The following is a 6,624-nucleotide window of genomic DNA, read 5'->3' as shown; positions in this document are numbered from 1 at the left end:
CTGAGGGTGCTCTCTATCCCTTCATCCAAGTCACTGATGAAAAAGTTGAACAATAGTGGGCCCCGTATTGACCCCTGGGGGACACCGCTAGCTACAGGCCTCCAACTAGATTCTGTGCCACTGATCACAAAACTCTGAGACCTGCCATTCAGCCAGTTATCAATCCACCTCACTGTCCACTCATACAGCCCATACTTCCTAAGTTTGCCTATGAGTATATCATCAGACAAAGTGTGAAAAGCCTTAATGAAGTCTAGGTATACAACATCCACTGCTCTCACCTCATCTGTCCAGACAGTTGTCCCAGGATAAGAAAAAGTCAAAGCTGAATGTGTCATTGTCACTGAGGAGTTCTATATTGCTTGTGTAGAGACATGAACTGGACTCTTTCAACACACATTCACTACAAAGTACTCTATAAATCTTTCTTTGCTTTGTCTATGCTGCTATAAAAAATTAGCTTTTCCCTAGTCCCAGAGCCAAGTGTCATGAACTAAATGTTGGTCCCACTGCTGAGAGCTAGCATCTTCTAGAGCAGACTGGCCATATCCACCTTATACAGCCCTCTGTCTTCCCTTGACTTCTTGTGGTGCTCCTAGGGCTATAAACCACTTTTGTATTATTATTATTATTATCAATTATTTTCAAAACAGTGCACCAGAGTTAATGTGAAGGCTGTGTTGACTGCAACAATAGAAAGAAAACAGAACAGCACAAAACTGAGGGAGAGATACACAGGATGTCTGAAAGAGCAAAGCCTTCTGGGATAGTGTGGAAGGAAAATAAATGGAGTTAAACAGATCTAGTCTTGTCCAAGTTGCCTTTTTGAGGTTATTTTCCAGAGTAAGCTATTCCCCAGATTGTGCTTGGAAGAGAAGTAGTTTGAGTAGCTGAAAACATCAGGAAGGCAGGTGACAATTAAACAGCAGTCTACTAGAGCACAGTGCTCCTGGCCCTCTGTTCCTGGTCCCTCTTTTATTTAGCATTATTTATAAAGCTTATCATCACAGTATCCAAGGTTTCCAAAATCGTTTAAACAACCCTACTCACTTTCTACTCACTATCTCACTTTCTTGCTCTCTTTGAACATATGGCATATGCTAGTTAGTATGTGTGTGTACATACATAAAAATATTGAATATTATATGTAAGTAATGTCATATATGTGCATACCCTTATGTTTGCATGTGTTAATGTATATGCATGGATCTGTGTGTAATTTGCTAGATTACTTTGAACTGTCAAACAAAGGTGCTTGTGTTTATTATTCATGACTTAGAAAGGCAAAGAAATAGCCTAAGGAAGAGCAAAGAGAAATGCAGAGCTTACAGAAAACACATCTCAATTTTATAGATGGGGTTTTCAAAACATACTACTTGCTTTATAGTATATCCATATCACGAACCATCAATTACAATAGTCAAGAAAGTGATACCACAGCTTAATGACATAGCACATTATTATCTGACCTAAAGAGCTGTGAGACATAACCTCCATCAAACCTGCTCTTATTATCACTTTGTTCTTCCTGATCATGCAGAATAGATTCTCTGTCTCCTTGTATAACTTGCAGGGACTATTTTGTAATTTGCTGGTGTCATTTGCTGTACCTTATCATTTGCCTGATGAAAGAAAACAGAAAACCAACTTCATTAAAAAGTAAATAAAACTCAGGATGAAGACAAAATATCTAGGATGAATGCTGGTAATTAGTTTCTTGTTACAAATGAATGTTTTGAAGTAATGGCTTAATGGTTCCCTTTTTACTTTTTTTTTTTTTTTTTTTTTTTTTTTCCTCTGAGAAATTTTATGCACCTTTGGCCAGTGTAGTAAGTAATATTATGATTTATTCTTTGCTGCAGTGCTTTGCATCTCTGCCTGCAACACAATTGGAGAATATGCTTACAGAATTACAGAATGGCTGAGGTGGGAAGGAAACTCTGGAGGTCATCTGGTCAAGCCGCCCAGCTCAAACGGGGCCAGGCATAGACTAGGCTGCCCATGACATGTCAAGGCAGCTTTTGAATATATCCAAGAAGGGAAGACTCTACAACCTCTCTGGGTAACTGTTTATATCGTCATTGTCGTCGTCGTCGTCGTCATCATCATCATCATCATCATCATCATCATCATCATCATCATCATCATCATCATCATCCCAGTACTTATTTATATACAATACAAAATAAGTCCTGAAAATGAAAGGCATTTATGACTCTTGGAATGTAATTTAGTTGCCTAAATATGGTGTTCAGTAATATACTACGTGCATGAGGTATCTCTCTTGACCTCCATATGCTACTCATGTAGGTCATGTATCTGAGACCCTAGGTGCCTATCTTTAACATTTGAAATAGCAGACTGCTATTCTTAGATCCCTGAATCACTCCTTCTGTGTATTTTATACATTCTTAAACTTAGGAAAGTAAAGATTCACCCCTCATGGAATGTCATGTACAAAACTCTAACCAATTTGGGACAAGAAGAGTTATTCCCTCACTTGGTCTCTGAGTGCCATCATTAGTCCGAATTCAAAGAGGAGATCCCCTGACTATAGCTACATTACAAAGTTCACCGTAGTTGGCCAGAATCATGGAAGATCAGCTGCAATGTTAGTTGATAGTCAAACTGTACAGAGCAATTGTGGAATGAGGATCAGAGAAAGGTAGTACTGGAGTTAATTCTGCTGTGAAGATAGGTTCACAAGTGACTGGTCTGCCCTCCTTTTTTGGTAGAGCTACAATGAAAGTTTTGGAAACAGGGAACTATTCATTCCCATGCCCCATTTGTATCTAGAATCAAATTTCTTCTGTTCTGTGTCTCTTCTCTCTGCCCCAAAAGAAATAAGAAAGTTCTGTATTTTCAGCTTTATTTTATGGATGTCTCCTCCTTGTTATGAAGTGTTTGTATGCACAGCAGCAGGCAAAGATACCTGAGCAGTTGCAATGCTGCTAGAGCTGTGTGAATCTTTGTTTTTGGGGTTTGATAGAAAATATAAGGAATTTAAAATGCTATTTTGGGTCTATATTGTATCATTTGTATATATATTCTATTCTTCTTGACCTCTTTGCTGCAGTAGTTTTCCTCAGACAAAAATAGTACATGTATTTCTAAACAAGGATATTAGTTAATTTCAAGGAAGATCTTCACTCTTAGCTGTTTGCTGGATAGAAGCTGCACTGCCAGCAGGAGATGAGATTCCTAGTGGATTCCTGGTGTCCTGGCCTCATTAACCAAGTTGTAAAATACTGTGATGGAGGGGATCAGAGTGTCTCCTGCAGAGGCAGTTCTGTTCTGATGTCTAATTAGTCATCACCAGGGAGGAGCTGAGGCACCCAACCTTCTAGGAAAGCATCCCACAAATTAGATTTGCAGGTTCTTTCTTATGAATCCCCTGGTCAAACTGCTGGAAGAAAGAATTACATCCTTTATCCGTAAAACTTTTGCTTTGCAGTTTTGAATATTATAGATTTGAAAGGATTTGAATGATATCTATACATTCCTCTATTAATACATAGATAACAGTTTCCTTAGTTTATAAAATAAATAAATAAATAAATAAAAGTGATTCTAAGTTCCATTTTACTGCATTGGTTCATTATTATTATTTTTGTTGTTGTTGTTAATATTATTATTTTACTATTGTTTTTATTATTGTTATTGCTGCTATCACTATTATTACTGTTATACTATCATTACTATTATTTATATTTACGTCAGTTGAATCCTGTTTCAGGAGTGAGTACCTGAAGAGTAATAGGCTTCTCAGGCCAAGAGGTTTCCAATTAACTTTAATGCTACTTTATAGTTTTTCCCTATTTTTGACCATCTTGTTCCAGTTCTTTACGTAAGGCAAACTATCTTCACTTGCTGTGCTTCTCTTGGCAGCTGGCTTACATAAGTCATAGCTTTTATAGAATCCCATAAATAGCCTGACATGGTTTTCATATGCCTTATCTTCCACACACACACGCCAAAAAAAATCCTTTCTTTTAGAGCGATCTCTGCTTCTGAACATAAGGATTATCTCTACTCCACTTTTGCAGGAACCTGGTTGATCTTTTTTGGATTCTGTCATTAATCCCAGCAGGAAGAGGAATTCTTCTGCAGTCATTTGGTTCTAGTATTCACTGGGTCACATGGCACTGTCTGCATGTGTGCATTAGGCGGTACACAGAACTAGATAAACTGGATGACTCTGTGGGGTTTAGTAGATCAATTGGCATTCTCATTTGGGACAGCAGTTGATATCCTAATGAGAATAACAACACTCATAATTAGAAGTCTACAAAATCTTCTAAAATAATCACTTAAATTTAAAATGTAAATGTGGCTATAATTAATTAGTCTATTTAGAATAAACCTTTCTAATTAACAAATGTAAATTGAGAATTTTCTGTAGATTTCATAAGGACAAAAGTGTTTCTCATGGGAGCTGAAAGGAGGCACATTTCCTTGTGAATGCTTATTAGGCTCTGGTGGCTCACACCTCGGCAGAAGCCTATGGCAGTAGGAAGAACTCTCCATTAGATGGTCATACTACAGTCAGAGATTTTCTTAACATCTCTAATACAAAATCCTTTTTTTTTTTTTTTTTTTTAGGGATGTTTCATCCAAGGATAATGTTTTTCAAAAGTTAAAAACCATCATCCCCAAACCTGAAATCCCCAGTAAAGATACAACAAAGATCCTGAAGTAATACTGTGTTGAATTCTGATCAGACAAGATGACTGGCCATCACTTGTCTGCCAAAGTCAGTTAACTGTTTATGAAAGACAAAAATTAAAAAAAAAAAAAAATAAAAAAACTAGAAAATCTAAAATTTTGAAATCTGATTTAATTACAGATCAGGTTCACACAGAGAACAAAAGTTAACACACTCAAGTAATTTTGGTAGTTAGTGCATACCAGAATCATGAATTTCAATTTGGAGTTTCATAGAGCTCTGTATTTATTTTTCTATTTAATCACAACATATCAGAATTACTGAGTCAGCCTGTTACCATTTTCCATCCCAACATGGGAAATCTGAATCTGCAGACTGCCAAGGCATACACTGCATTGCTGAAAAGTAGGGTAAATTAGTCTGTGCAGAGTTCCATGCTGCCAAGGCATTAGGTATTTTCAGACCATGAGACTACAGCTCTGTGTCTGTGTATGGAATATTTAGTAGAGTCAACATTCAACTTTTTGTTTTACATACAGTCATCTGAATAGCTTTCCAGACTCCTCTAACTGTGGCTTAATCCCAGCTGACCATAACAAGTTTAGCTATCTGTCATTGTATAGATATACCTTGTAGATACCTAAAAGAGTCTAAATGTAGATGTCAAAATCTGCACTGAAATACATCTGAAACATCTTTCTCCTGCTGTTTAATAATCAATATGAGTACACTGTTCTGAAGTGCAGCTGTTCATGTGAAAAAAAATTAGGTAGAAAGAGGAAACAAGGTAAGAAAGGAGAGAAGGAGGAAGAAAGGGAGGGAGAAAGGGAGAGAAGGAGGGAGAAAAAGGAGGGCAGGAAGAATGCCAACAACAACAACAAGAACAAAAAAACAAAACAAAACAAAACAAAAAAAAACACACAGTAATATTAAGCTTATGTGCTATTTTTATTGACAATACTATTTTATTGGACTTGGCATGTGTTTTTGAATAATAAATACATTTCTTTGTTCATTTGAGTTAGGCAGCCAGCTGCCTTTCAGAAGGCAATTATTACCAGTTGTTACTGGCCAGGATCAAACTAAAATTGTGCTATAGAGATAATGGTACATCTCCCATCATCATTACTTTTAATTCTGGCATGGTGGTCCATTAATTAATATACAGCTTTTAAAGTTTTATCATCTTAGTATTTCAAATATGGTATAATAAACATATATCGCAGGTAGAAAGTTCAAAAAATGTAAATGAGAGGATCTTTCATTGAAGAAAAACTTTGGTTATGGGTCTTGTTTTAGCTCTCTGAAGCAGATGAACATTTTTCATGTTTTCTTGTGCAATGGTTAACATACTGTGATATTTTCTGATGTCATGTTATTCAACAGGAGAGGTTTTTCTCCAGTGATTGAATGCTATTGCAGGTGTCTTAGTGTTAATTCATTAAAAGTAAGTCACAAAATAGAAAATATTACTTGTATTTTTAATATTGCTTAATTGTGACTTCAGCAGTATAAGAAATTTAGTGGCTAGAACATATTAGAAGTAAAATTTCTGTATGTCTGCAACATCAAAAATTCCCATGTGAAAAGCAAAGATTAATTGTACAGTATTTACACCTTTTCATTGATAACTAACACCATAAAACTGTACAAATTGCAATTTGTTTCTTTTTCCCAGAATCCCATTGGCTTTTAAGGGATGTTCCTCAATTAGTTGAACTGTGTTTCCTCTTGCTTGCTAAGCACTTTTGGTCAAACAAGGAATGGCAGAGGTCCACAATTAGATCAAAAGATCAATCCTAATGTACCATTTTCTCCTCACCCTCCTGCTTTAATAAAGTGGCTGCAGTTCTCCAGGGGACAACTCAAAATCCAAGTACTGATATTTCTAAATTAGCTGACTCTGTGACCTTGCTAGTAATTGCGTTAGTTTATCAATGTTCAACACAATTTATTAC

Source organism: Aythya ferina, assembly GCF_964211825.1.
Source record: "Aythya ferina genome assembly, chromosome: 1".
Classification (NCBI taxonomy): Eukaryota; Metazoa; Chordata; class Aves; order Anseriformes; family Anatidae; genus Aythya; species Aythya ferina.
Note: the sequence above shows the minus strand (reverse complement) of the source record.